Genomic DNA, 15530 nt, shown 5'->3' with positions numbered 1-15530 from the left:
ATTTTATTTTTATGTGATTTCATTTTTTGAAACCATTTTCTCTTCCTGTGTGTGGTCTTATTTTTTCTTTTCCTTTTCATTTCCTTTTAGAACTCTCTCCTTTATTTTTGTATTTGTTGAATTTACATTTTGAATTTTTCAAATTTTTATTTTTATTTTAAAATCTTTTACGTTTGTTTCATATATTATATTTGCATTTTTGTGTTCAAAAATCGAATGCTAAACGGCGAGCAGGACTATAGCTGAACCCCAGCCAACGTGGTTGATGGGAATAAGTTATGTTAAAGGTATGTATTACAAATTTCAGTTCAGTTCTATTTTTTTTCTATTCTGCAAATTTTTGGGTCCATTTCTTTTTATTTTCTCATTACTTACTATTCTTCATTAAATTTTTTGTTTATTCCTCCATTCTGATTTTTAGACTTTTTTTCCTTTTTGCCCATTCTTATACTTTTTCTAATTTCTTTAATTTTTATGTGTGGTCATTTGTTCACATAATTTATATGTGTTTTCATTACTGTATGTACAGTGAAGCCTCGCTGCAACGACACTCTTTGTAACAATAAATCCCTCTGCAACGATATTTTTAAGAGATATTTGAAAATCTGCTACAACGATGTTTTTTTTACATTTTGCTCAAATTCATTTTGAATTTTATTTTAGCCACGTCACTTACCGAGATTACTTACGATTCCGAAAATTCGGTATTTTCGTTCTACTCAAGGCGTGTAATAACATCGGTAATTTGCACCCTAGAATCACTGAAAGCGACTAAAGATGTTTTTGTTATCACTACTTTGTGTGCAAGACACAAAAGTGCAGTGCGATAAACTTCTTCTTTATCTTCCTACTTTTCTTTCTTCTTTATCTTCCAATTTTTCTTTCTTCTTTATCTTCCAATTTTTCTTTCTTCTTTATCTTCCAATTTTTCTTCCTCCTTTATCTTCCAATTTTTCTTTCTTCTTTATCTTCCGATTTTTCTTTCTTCATTATCTTCCAATTTTTCTTTCTTCATTATCTTCCAATTTGTCTTTCTTCTTTATCTTCCAATTTTTCTTTCTTCTTTATCTTCCAACCAATTCGACGAATATCTCTCATTACTGTACTTCTGATATGTCTGTATTTTATGCATAGTTACTTCTTTATGTTATTTATTTAATTTCAATTTTTCATTCCTCTTTGGGTTTTTATAGTATCCATTGTTAAGGAACAATGTGAGGTTATGGTGTCGCAGGGAATTTTTCTCTCTCAGGTAGTAAATTGTAACACAATTGAAACGTTTAAAAATAAATACGATAAACATGTTGGGGTAAATCGAGAGCTATCCCTACTTATAACAAAACAACCATAATATTTTTATGGGCATTGTATAATATTTTACATGTGTATATATTGTTTGTAATTTTTGTGATTGTGTTTTTAATTGGGTTGCTGTATTTTTGAAATATATGACATCCATATTTCTTATGGACATCTTTTTCTCAGCCACAACATCTTGCCTGTTGTGAAGTTGTATTTGTATTATTTTCTCTTGTAAAAAATTTTGTGTTCGCCCTTTGCTTCATGTTATGTTTATTTAAATTTTTTCTCCGCATGGTTTTAATTTCACTGATATTGTTTTTTGCTCATTTAAATTAAACTTCATTTGGTATGGGTGGTTTTCTTTTTTCTCTTTCTCAATATCTATTGGTATAATTGTTTTCATAATTGTATAAATATGCCTTTCTGAAAAACTTTAAAAACCATTTTGAATGACATGCACAATGACTGATTATATAGTAATATTTCGTTCAAAATTTTCCTCCAAGTAATTTTTTCATGCATATTTTTATAGGAAAACATAATTTTTTTGGAACATAGCAGTCTTTTGAGTATCATATCAATTTTTTTAAGATTTGCATATAAAAAATAAAATTTTTATTATCTATCGAAAATTAATTTTTGCTTAAATTTATAAAACTTTCCGATCTGGATCCTTTTTCAATCATAAACAGAATTAAAAAAAAAGTTATCTGATGCTGAATCGCATAATTAATTAAGTTAATTAATCTAAAGTATCATCAATCAAAGAGAAAAAATACTAGGCTAACGTCGTTTCTTTTAATATGTTATTAAAGAAACCCTAGGCCTAATACAAAAACTAAGGAATTTGGTCACGAATCATAAGAGCAGTAAAAAATGGATTTTGAATAACTCTGCTCGTTTAAATTCTCAGATGATGCCATTGGAGATTGGTTATTTATCATGTTTGCAAAACTACGATAATTGAAATTAAATTCATGAAACATTCTTCTAAATTTTTCATGCATATCTATATAACCTGAGAATTTCTCAATTAATCAGATTCTTTTTGTTACCTATATCTACTAATTCTTCAGATTAATCGATATCACGGGATTATATAGTACCCATCATTTATTGAGGTGAATTTTTATCTCAGTACATCAATGAAGAGATTCTTGTATAATCCACATCATTAGTTTTTTTATACAATCTGAAAATAAATATTACGTACGAATATATATTATATTAATTGATGTTAACAGAAGTAAAAAAAATACATTGATGTTGAAAATGACAAACTCATGTTTTAACAAGTTACAATCGGTCATTAATCAAGTTTGAATCATTTTTTTTTTTTCATCCTGCGGATTCAGTCAACATTTCAGAAATGTTCGTCGCTTCCTTTTTTATACAATTTCATCAAGAGTTTTCTAAAGAAATTTCTAGAAACATAGTAACGCGCAACACATTTGAATGAATCCGACTTCTTGTCTCTCTCTATATAATTAATGAGTTTTCCTTTCAGAAGGATTAAATATAGAAAAAAAAAATTATCAGATTTTAATCTTTTTTTTTTTCCATTATTTCTTTCTGTCGGATGGCAACACTACATTTCAGTCAGTATTCTGGAAATTTGCCCAAAAGAAAAAGACAGATGAGATATTTGAAACGAAATGGGGGAAAAAAATGTAAAAACAAAATATTGCTGAAGAAAAGAAAGTAATCAGGGTGAAAGTTTCAAAATTTCATCATCACGTTATATATATATATATATATTTCTATTTTTGCATTGAAGAAACAATTTTTTTTCATGAATATTCATAGGATAAAGCATCACTAGCATACATCTCGCTATTCATTTACGATTAAAATTCATCATTTCATTAATGACGGTGTTTATTTATCTCAATTCATTTTCTTTCTATTCACTTCTCATATCTTATGTAAAAAAAGCGAGAAAAAAAAATCTCGCTCTTATCTGTATTGCTTAATATACTGTCGGTGATTAAAGGAAACATTATATAAATATTGTAGAATTTTAATTAATTAATCTCTTTTTCTTCGGGCTGTATTTGTATTGATGACCGGCATTTGAATATTTAGAGTTTTCGTTTTCTATTACAAAATTTCGGATTTGATGGAATATTTTTTTTTTCATACTTGTTTTTTATTTTTAGAAATGTATAAAAAGATGTAAAATAAAAAAAAATACAGATGTGGAACGAAAAAATTAAATTCTGGTTTGTAAAATACGGTTACATAATATGGCAATATCCGAAGAAAATCAGCGTCATCGAATAAATATACATATATTTTTCAATATTGGGAACATATTTGAGTGGAGCTTTATTACTTCCAAACTCTTATTCTTGAATATTTTCTTCGAATCTCTTACCAGAAAAACCGTTGTTATCTGTAATAATTTTATTAAATTTTCGGTAGTATCACGAGTGATATTTTTACTAAAAAAGTTATTTTTCAATTTATCTCCTGAAATTACTTCCGCACTCTATATTATCTGCCTCATGTTTTTTTATCATTTCACTATCGAGTTTCATAATTACGTACGGTTAAGTGGCGTGACTGCCCGTTTGTGAAAACAAAAAAGTTTTTTTTTTGCGGTATAAACCTTACTTAGTTGGTAGTTTGTGGCACTGCGGTGGTCAAGGCATTTTCTTTAAATGTGAATGAGACGAACGGAGATTTGGGACCTCTTTCCTGATACGAGATGTCGCCAATAAGCCGGTTTTACGACGAGAATCAGTATAATGAAATAATTGAAGACCTCAAACTTTCGTTTGTGCAGCTTTTTCAATAGCGAGGTGGTTCCCATTAGTTATTATTATTAGCTGTAATGAAGATTGTAAAATTTTCATTACAGATAATAATAATAACTAATTGGAGTTTTGGTTTTGTACCCTAACCGGAAAATTTTTATTTCCGTAGGCGATGCTATCCCAGTCTCAGAAGACCAACTTGAAAGCTATAAATGAATGAAATCTTATAACATAAATATCTATTGAGATTATTCAACATCTTGAAAAAGATTCACTCTTATAAAGAACAAATAATATACACCGAAAATAGCCTGACTTCATCCAGGGCGGACTCATGAAATTTCTGTGGCTTCTGTGGCAGCCAATCACCCTTTAACCTTTACTACCTCGACTTGAATGTTTTCTTTCGATTCCGGATTTTTTTTTCAAATTTTCCAATATTAGATTGAATGTATTTTTTTAAGATCTTGTAGCTTCAAACCATGCAGGTTGTTTTCTCTGTATAATAGCTTATATTGCGGTGAAACCAATAGGTTTTGTCGATTTTTCGTCGTTGTTTTCGAAATTTCAAAGTAAAATTCATTTTTTTTTACCTAATTTCAATGTTAACGTTTCCTTTACAATAAAAAGTTTCATTGATCTGATTTAAAAAAAAAGACTCATTGAAAATTGACTCATATATTTTTTTAAATTTTTTCATACATTTTTTTTAAAATAAAATTTAATTGCATTGCTTTACGTTATTTTTTGTTGTCACTGCGATCCTCTTGATAACTCGCGTTGCTCACACTACCCTAAATCCTCTCACTTAGTTGTCATACACACAAATCAGGTGTTGGGCAACGTCACCTCATTATGACGGGTGACTGCCCATTCTGTTTTAATTTTTGTTTAATAAAAAGTAGGATTTACCCATTAAAATAGAAAGTGCATAAATTATTTTTGCAGACCAAGTACCAAACAAAAACATTTCAATTTTCAACATTTCAACAAACAAAACAATTTCTACCCTTAACTTACGAATTGGTTAACATTTTTAAGTTTGAAACTGAGCAGTCATCCCAGTTGACGGTATTTTAAAATAATGAGATTCGCATCCATCCTTCGGAAATGGTGTGATATTTCTCGCGGAGATGGGAATATAATTGTAGTTGGTTCTTCAATGCATTCAGAATAAATTAATGCCTTTATTTTATTGTATTACCTGCATAACAAATAATTCTTGTTGTATTATTCTTTCCATCTTCCTCACTGACATTTAGTATCGAAATGTATATCTAAAAGTGTTCCGTTTTTCCCCCTGCCGAATGAATCTTCCTGTATTTATCCGAAATTTTGCTGAGAAAACTATAAACATAAGGTATTGTTACGTACCATGCTGACGTTTGGTAGTAATTAATTATCATGAATCAATTAGGTTTGCATCAGAGCAAAAATTTCAAATTTGCTGATGATTAGAAAAATAGTTACAGAAGACAAATTTTAGGCAGCCTTCCATCTGTCTTTCGAATTCGGAAGCAAACACAACCTGGCACTTTATTCTGCTGGTAATACGTAAGATGCTGGAAATTTTCAACGTTGTAAGTCTCTAATCGGAGTGACATTCCTGTTAAGAAATTGTAGATTGGCTTGCACTTTAGCATAGAAGTTGGAGAAACCACAGAACACCAACTTTAGACGCATGGCTTCCCTATGTGGACAGTCAGTGCAATTGCTGCGAAAAGCGTTTCAAAGCAGCTGTCGAGAGTGCGCATTCAAGCTTTTCGTAGAAAAATTTGGATAAAACCACTTGAAAAGCAATTCCTTATCGACGACGCAGCACTTTCATAACTAAGCATGTGTGGTTCTTTCAGAATACAAATACAAATACAAATACAAATACAACACCACAACAGGCAAAATGCCCAACGAGGTGGCTGATAAAAAGATGCCCATAAAAATATGGTTGTCATATGTTTCAAAAATACAGCAACCCAATTAAAAATGCAATTAACACAAATTACAAACAATATATACACATGATAAAATATGATACAATGCCCATAAAGAATACTTATGGTTGTCTTATTCTAAGAATGGATAGCTTCCCGATTTACCCCAACATGTTTATCGTATTTCTTTTTAAACGTGTCAATTGTGTTACAATTTACTACCTCCGGGGGTAAGCTATTCCATTTATTAACAACCCTATTGGAGAAAAATTCCCTGCGACACCATAACCTTGCATTGTCCCTCACCAATCGATACTGGTGTCCCCTTGTAAAAGCAGTCGATTGGCGGTGTACTAAAAGTTCATGGTCCATCCTATCCATCCCATTGAAAATTTTGAACACTTCGATCATATCTCCTCGACACCTGCGTTCATCCAATGTAAACATATTCAAAAAATGAAGTCTTTCTTCATAACTCAAGCCCTGTGTGCCAATAAGGACACGCGTAGCTCTTCTCTGCACCCCTTCAACCAAGTCTATGTCCCTCTGTAGGTATGGTCTCCAAAACCTTACAGCATACTCCAGTCCAGGACGAACTAAGCCTCGAAAAAGCGGAAGAATGACTTTAGGAGAACGCGAAGAGACCTTTTTGAAAATACGTTGCTTATGAATAAACTTTCCGCCCGGACACCCGGCATATTGTGTCTTGATGTGTTCGCCAACACGCATGCAGATGCGTGATTCACGTGTAAAAAACACGTGAATCACGTTTTACTGCTTCAAATATAATTTTTTTATGAAAAAATAACATTTTCTCACAAACGTACGCCTTAAAATTTTAAAGATGAGTGAAATTATGTTTCAAAATGATTTTTTCGGATAACACTTGTCTTTAGTAACCTAGAATGATACAATTCGGGAAGAAATTATATTAAGAAACAAATTGCAAAACGGTTGTTGTTAAAAAACTAGCATTACCGAAGAAATCAACTTCTTTTTAAAGAAATTCCGTAACACTGTTAAAAGAATGAATAATGTAAAAGAAAATAGCAGGAATACACATAGTTTCGACATGTTTGAATGCACTGCGTCAGTCATTCCGATCCAAATGCAGTAGAATCTCGACTATCTGGCTCGAGACTCTCCGGCCTCAATGCTATCGGGCTTTGTGTCTTGGCGCCATGACGTCACCAAGTAGTCGTAGCTATTGCCAAACTTCGCCAAGTTTGTTGTCAATTTGGAGGTGTTTACAGAGGAATGCGTTAAAATTTGCATTTTTACATAAGATAATGACTATTTACAGACGAAAAAGGACAATAATCCATCAACAACATGATAAATAAGAACTATTTACATAATTTTCGAAAATTGTTTTGAAAATGATTTATATTCCCCGACTTCCTTTTCCTGCAAAAAATATTGTTAAAACGTGCATTACTGTGCATAACAAACATTTACATTATGTATGAATTTGCGTATGGACCACTGGCCTGTACAAAGAGGTCACAAAATATGAATGGGAACGGTTTTTGGTATTAAAATGGTGTTTTTGACGATATAATGAGGAGTAGAAGAAAGTGAGCTTTATAGAACTCCGGCCTATCCGGCCCACCCATCTACCACATTAGGACGGATTTTCCGGATTCTACTGTATTTGTTTCTAGAGTACTAAAAATATAGTGCACTAATTATATGGAAAGCCAAAATTTATCCCGGGGATGGTGCTAATATTTTCTATTTTTTTAATCCATTCAGATTGTGTCGTTAAGTCGAGACGACGGTAGCAAATTAATTTCGTATCTCATATATACAGACATGCGGGCGATACAACAATATAATGATTCCAAAATTTAAAAAAAAAAAAAAGGAAACAGAAATTATATGATTTTTTTTTTCTCGAAGTGGCGTAAAACACACGGAATACAGAAAATTCCATGAAACCAATAACCCAAGCCCATCGAATCGCAAGCTTTCCTTTAGGGCGTCAAAAACACGTGCTACATCCTATATTTATATAAATGCTTTTTTTTCCCCCCCTTACTTTAGCTTCACCTTATCACAAAAAGGTTTGAATTGCTTCCATGTCAAGAGATGGAAGCCATTTTTATTTTTTGCTTCTATGCGTGGACCTTGGCAGAGAGAAAAGAAACGACTAGTTCGTGAGGGTTCAAATAGAAACCTCTGACAGCGGAAAAAACACAGTTGGGAAAATTCTATTTCATCTATTCTATCTTTTCTATACACTCCTTCTTTTTTTACTTCTTTTGGGTGCAGAAAAGAACAAGTGTTCAGATCGTGACCAAGTGTACAGCTTTGGTTTTATATTTTTTTCGAACTCATAATACGAAATAAAAACCAATTTAATTTTAAAAAGAAAGAAAACAAGCGAGTACATTCTTCTGTTTTTCGTACAATACCAAAAAAAGTTGTAGTTTTTATTGAATTTTACGTATTTTGATGTTTCGGTTGGGTTCTTTTTTTTTCCTTTTTTTACAGTGATATCATATTGTCCTGGAAATTTCTATGTATTCGATACTACTTTCTGTGTTTTAGTTCGGTGGAGATGTTTTATTTCCCCACACACAGAAAATAAAGTTTGTCTCCCATGTATTTTCCAATGTATTTAGTGATATATATATATTTTTGTATGCCATTTTATGTTTCGCGATTGAAATAAGTAATACGTGTTTGAACGTATTTTTGAAATTTTTTAGTGTATTAGAGGTGAGTGTATTAGCCAAATTTCTTTTTTTGGTTTATCGAGTTTATTTGAGAAAAGCAGTAATTGTTAATAAATTGTATTAACATTTACTTATTACATAAAAATATTATACAAATTATATGAAATTGTAAATAATGAAACTGCAAATAAGTAATTAGTTGTGTTACATTTTTCCTGCGGGATTGAGAATTTGACATGAAACTGTCTTATAGAGACAATGAATAAACTGTAAATATTATTTTGAGATTCCTTCTTTATAATTTAATAAGGTACTGTAAGTACTATAAGTACAAGGAAATATTTAAAAAATATATTGATTCTCCAAATAGAACCATCTAAGGTTGTTTGTATCTATCTAATGAAGGAGTCTTCTATCTTTCAGAAAGCCAAATTAAAACTTCCCACGATGCCCGCGGGGGTACCAACTCGTACTAAGACATTTATTATTGTAAGAAGAATTAACACACACTGTTTTGTAAATTCATTTGGAACAATGTTTCACCCAGAATCAAAAACTATATTATTCTTGTACATTAAATTAGTAACAACAAAGTCATGGCTTATTTAAATCAGCTGGAACAATGGTTTTGAGGGGAAAAAAAAGACAATTCTAAACACGTTTTTTAAAGATTCATTTTTTTTCTTTACTTTATTCCACGCGAAACCTAATTTCTCAAAAACTATGGAAGATATTCCCATGAAATAAAAAGCGCCGCTGTGGTGGTAGAGTGGTTATAGTTACGGACTCGCGATGCGAGGATCCGGGTTCGAACCCCACAGTGGTGGTCGGCTGAAGTTGGTTTTCTGTGGTTCCCAACTTCAAGGTGCAAATGCGAGCCGATCTCCCCGTTAAAAAGTCTCGCCACAGAGAGCAACAGTCCTACAACGATAAATCATTCAATCATAACACTTCACTCATAGTTAGAAAAACTGGTGGCAGATGGCAGCACTACACATAACAAGCATTACAGAGAAACAAAAAAAAACTTCACGTCAGGTTTCACTACACGTACACGCACATTCCCGCATGTACCGATTCGTTGGGGGTTGTTGGGTTTGTTGGGTGCATGTGTGGTGTAGCAGTAGTGGGTACCGCCTTCAAAAAATGGCTCGGGGATCCATGATGTTCTTAAGTCAGCCACCTCGTTGGACAATTTGTCTGTTGTGGCGTTGTATTTGAAATTATTCAGCAGCGTTCCAGCTAACGTTAGCTGCCGCTGTGGTGGTCGAGTGGCCATAGTGACGGACTCGCATCGCGAGGATCCGGGTTCGAACCCCACTGGTGCCACAATGGTGGTCGGCTGAAGTTGGTTTTTCTGTGGTTCCCAACTTAAGGGCGCGAATGCGAGCCGATCTCCCCGTTAAAAAGTCTCGCCACAGAGAGCAACAGGCCTACAACATTACAAGTATTCAATCATAACACTTCACTCACAGTTTGAAGTATAGATGACAGCACTGAAATATCAGACGCAACACTAGCTACACACTCAGACAGTTAGGTGCACTCACTTTGTTCCAGGCTCTGCCACGAAAGCTGGGCTGGAAGAGATCTCGGCAACGGGCTAAGTCGAGTGGCGCAGCCCCTGGCGTTTATTCATTCAGCTAACGTTAGCTGTGTAACGAACTGGGTTCTTGGCCGTATGTTCAGAATTTAATATTTTACAGCTGTTCGAATGAAAAATAAAATTGTGGAAATTCACATATTGTTTCACGAAAACTGCAATTTATACTACAACTGAGATACTAAAATATTATCTCAGATAATATTTTGTGTATCTAAAAACTTTTAGTTCATTGTGCAGATATATGAAGCCACAGAAACATACAGTATTAAAACTATCCAAAACGTTTTTACCGTGCATACAGTTTTTAGTTTTTAAAATTACATTTTTAATTGGGTGGCTGTATTTCAGAAATATATGGCATATCCATATTTGTTATGAACATCTTTTCTCAGCCACCTTGTTGGGCATTTTGCCTGCTGTGGCCTTGTATTTGTAGTTATTGTTATATGCTGATCTCTTTTGTCTTCAACAGGCCACAAAATTCAACGATTTTATTGATGACAATCACTGCAAATAAACATTCCACGAATTTATATTTATTTCCAAATAAATCAGACTAATTCTGCTTTTACCACTTTGATCTAAAGTGATAAAGTGTAATGATTTAGCCTTAGGGGTAAAAAGTTTACTAACTTACCCTTAGTGACTAATAAAAGTGTACCAAATCATCATATTCGACGAGTGATCAACATCGATTTATTTTGATGAACCAACGGAACGAACCAATTTCAGCATTCATGAGTCCTGGTACAAATTTAATTACACCCTTTAGACGAAATCTCATCTCCAACAAGATCGCATCCATAATCAGTCTCTCATTTTGAAAACAATTCCATACATGTATTTCCATTAATAATCATAATCGACCAAATTTGATTCCGGTAATTCATAAAAAAGGATAATTCATGTTTAACAATATGAAATATTGTCAAACGAGCAATAACTTCACTATCTCAGTGTGTCATCAAAACAAATCGATCTCATGAATAGTTCAAAATTCGTTCTGCCCTCAGTTATCATAGAAATCTCAATGGTACTCAATTCGTAGGCTAGGGTATTATGCCAGATCACGAACGCTTAGGCCAAGGGGTTTCTCAAAGCGTGTTTCGCGACGAGCTGGGGATACTGATTTGTGAAACCTATTTACGCTTTGAAGTCATTCCTTTGTATGGGAGGCTACTAAACTATTCTAGGGAGCCGCATATGAATCATGAAGTGTGCAAGGGACCAATGGTGGCAAAAGTTTGAGAATCACTGTCTTAGTTTTTTCAAATACAAATACAAAACAAACGCAAAGGCCACAACAGGCAAATTGAACAACGAGGGGCTGAAAAATTTCACCATAAAAAATGCCTTAAAAAAAGATGTATTATATTTTCCTGATTTATAGATAATTTAAATGACCCGCTGCACATTTTCGAATCATGCCGCATTATTATGGATCATTCAAATAACTTTGTAGACATTTATAGATCACTCAAGCGGCGCGGTATACTTGCATATCCCTTAAGCTATCTGCGGTCCATTAACATATCACTTTAGCCGACCACGGCACATTTAATGATTGTTAGTAATCGTATATCGTATCGTTATCGTGATCATGATATTAGTATACGGCACATTAAATGACCACCGGTACAGTTACATATCACTCAAGCTGTATGCTGCATATTTACAGACCAGCTAAGTGACCTGTGCGGCACATTTACAAATAACATGAGTGACCCACGACACATTTACAGATAAATCAAGCTCTGTCCGCAGTACATTTGCAGATCATTTAAGCTGACCGTGCCACATTTAAAGTTGTATATCTTGAAAATATACTGTATGTTCTGTTAATGGACAGGCAAACTCAGAGGGTTGTTAGTAGGCATCAACAGGAACAAAAATTGCAATGGATTATGGTTTTACAAACCATGTTGAGAGGGTGGAAATCGCTAAAAACGCATGCAGACTCTGAGTCCAGAGCAGACAAAAGGTGGATGTCAGTTGATTGCTGAATGCGTTCGTGGGTTCGCTCACCATATCTGACGTAAGCAGCGTCGCGAAACGCATGCGCTGGGGTTGGATTACCCGCTGAGGACGACGTAAATTAGCACTGTTGCGGTAGTAGTAAGTTACGCTACACGTGTAGCAGTTAGTTGTCTGTTTCAATCAGTATCGTGATGGCTGACGACACGAACGTGAAATACGCTGATATGCATCTGATTTACGGGCGAGCAGATGGCAATGGACTCTTAGTGCAGCGGATGTACCAACAGCAATATTCGATAAGGTGTTGTCCACACCATACTACCTTCGTCACGATCGATCGACTACTACGTTTGCCGGATCTCAATCCATGTGACGTTTTCATATGGGATCACCCTAAATCACTCGCTTATGCGACGCCTGTGGAGGTACCGGAGCATCTCGTAGCGCGGATTTTCGTCGCTACCGCAGACATCAAAAGCATATCTGTTACCTTCGAGAGCGTCCGGGGATCGTTTTTACCTCGTTGCAGACTGTGCAATGACGTCATCGGCCGCCACTTTTCCAACAACTCTTGTAAAAATTAATCAAATAAATCTTTCTGTTATATTACTGTACTTTTTATCGCTCCAACGTGACGTCAAAATCTGCATGAGTTTTTCGTGATTTTCACCCTCTCAACGGGGTTTGCGACACCAGGTCCCATTGCAATACCCCTCTGAAATTGTCGGCCCATTAAAAGAACGCCCTGTATTTTAATTAATGAATCGAATGTAAAAGCTGTTGAAACTACAGATATTAAATGATCATTTGAAATAATATTTTTGTTTATAGAAGAAGGAAAAGATAGAAGAAAATATAAAAACAAATTAAAACGTATATTAGTTACGTACAGTACAGAACTCCCTGTATAATACACTTATCCAGCAGTGGATTGAAAATGGTTGTTGTCGATGATGATGGTGGTGGTGGTGTTGGTGGTGATGATTATGATGATGGTGGTGGTGGTGTTGGTGGTGATGATTATGATGATGATGATGGTGGTGGGGGTGTTGGTGGTGATGATTATGATGATGATGGTGATGATGAAGATGTAGTATACTTAGGCTGTCATGCACAAAGACCAGCTTGAAAGTCTAATTCTTCTCTAAAGCAGGGTTTTTCTAGGAGTAGAACTTTTGCGCCGTGTGCAGCGTGAAAAAGCTAATTGGTTAAAAACCTGAAATTCAGGTTTGTTTCACCAATCAGCGTTTTTCCGCTGCGCTCGCGCTGTAGAAACCTTCTCCTAGGAAAACCTGGCTTAATGTTTCTCGCTAAGTCCGTTAGAAACCAAATTCACTTCATCTCCGATGAGTCATCCGAACATACTTATCACAACTTTCAACGAGATATGAAAATTAATTAGTATTTCTTTTTCACAATGTTTTATATCTTCAATGGTTTAGCAAAATTAATTAACATTGATTTCAACATAATATCAAAATAAAGTTCTTTCCCTATTAACTTTAGTCCAACCGCATAATGGTTTGGATTAATTTCCGAAGTAATCAAAACCGATTCACTCATTTTTCAATGAATCTTATACCGAATCAACAGAGAGAGAGAATTTTCCATTGAATAAATAAATTTCTCTTTCGTCGATATTCATCAGAAACACAACCCTGCGGGATTCACATAAATGACTCGAATAGACAAATATAGCAGTCGTGATTTAACAATCGAAACAATACAAGTGAATTGTACTATTTCGGTAGAAAACTGTAAAGAAACACTTTACTTCTCACGAAACGAAATATTTCGCTCCATAAATTTCACTTCACGTATACTTCACTGAAAAATAAAATATGAAACATTTTCTATTTTCTACGGAAAAAGAAACTAAAATATTCATACCAAACATAAACAAGAAACCTGAAGTGAGTTCAAACATCTTTCTCTCTCTCTATGTTGGTCCTTCAGGACCCAAAGGTAAACAGTCGACCACTTCAAAGATCTGCACGTACGCAATTCACACACACACGCGCCTATACATATGCAGTATATAATAGTGACCACAGGTTCGGAGGTTTTTATCAATATGGTGAAGAGAGAGAGCATTCTAGAAAGAAAAAATATATTGGGGGAAAAAAAGTAATATCTTGAGAGAATAAAAAAGAATAGATATCTTTTATTTCTGGCTTTTCTTCCTATTCTTAAGGTTTCACGTACGCGTTTGACCAAAAGAGTAAAAAATACGACGAAAAGAATCACAAGTCCGATGCGTCAGGTCCGTTTTTCCATCTCGGCGAAGCTCTCAAAAGGCTTTAAAAAACGGGAAGAAGCTGCAAAACTGTAAAAAGAAAGACATTTTATGAGATGATAGACGACGTTTCAGCTCAGGAAGAATAAAAACCGAAATATAAGCAAAAAGAAATGAACCATTTTTTTGTAGTTTTTAAGAATTCTCACATTCTTTTCTTAAAAATTCTTTTCTCTTTCATAAAGTGTGTTAAGATTTATTATGACAGTGTAGCCACTGGACATTTTTTTTCTTTTTTCCTTTCTTTCGACCAGTTATCATTTAGAACGTCGCGAACGTTTTCTTAATGTGATGTTGTCTGGCTTATGTTCTTACGTCCTTCTTTTTCCCTTATTTTCTTATCCGGACAACAAAGATTCCTCGACGTCCGAATACACATATAAAAAAAAAAAAAGAGCGTTCGTTTTTCTTCATTTCATGTTATTACAGTCGTGGAGAGTAACATGGCGAGTATAATGGAAATGTTATTGTGTTCAACAAGAGCTGTGATATCAACAGATTATTATCATTATTGTTACGTGTTCTCTATGCTCTATTGTTTCTATATATTTGTATTTTGGGGTTCGCAAATTCTTCAAGAGCTGCTGAGTGGTAATACCCAATGAATGCTTTAGTTTTATAAAAAGAGAAGTAAGTTTCAGTTTACTGAACTTTTCACAGCAATGGTGAAGCTTCATTTGTCGATTTCTGGTGGCACAAATTTGGTAACACAACCGATATTGGCACCGTTATTATTGCTAATTTTTTCAGCCATGATCAAGTTGATTACAATTAATGTGATCATGTTTATATTCAGCAGACCATGTACTTTAATAATCTTTAGAATGATTCCAAGCACATTTTAACCAAAAAAAAAATCCGAACTGCCGATTGGTATCAGTCTTGCTAATACGAAAATACTATCCAAACAACGCGTGATAAATGACTTTCACTGTGAAAAATAAGGGTGTCGAACTTTCGTATAACGATGTTTCGTAC

The sequence above is a fragment of the Pholcus phalangioides genome, unplaced genomic scaffold (genome assembly GCF_987345545.1).
Source record: "Pholcus phalangioides strain wild (caught in Gottingen) unplaced genomic scaffold, Ppha-v1.0 ptg000010l_1, whole genome shotgun sequence".
Lineage (NCBI taxonomy): Eukaryota > Metazoa > Arthropoda > Arachnida > Araneae > Pholcidae > Pholcus > Pholcus phalangioides.
This window is presented reverse-complemented; position numbering follows the sequence as displayed.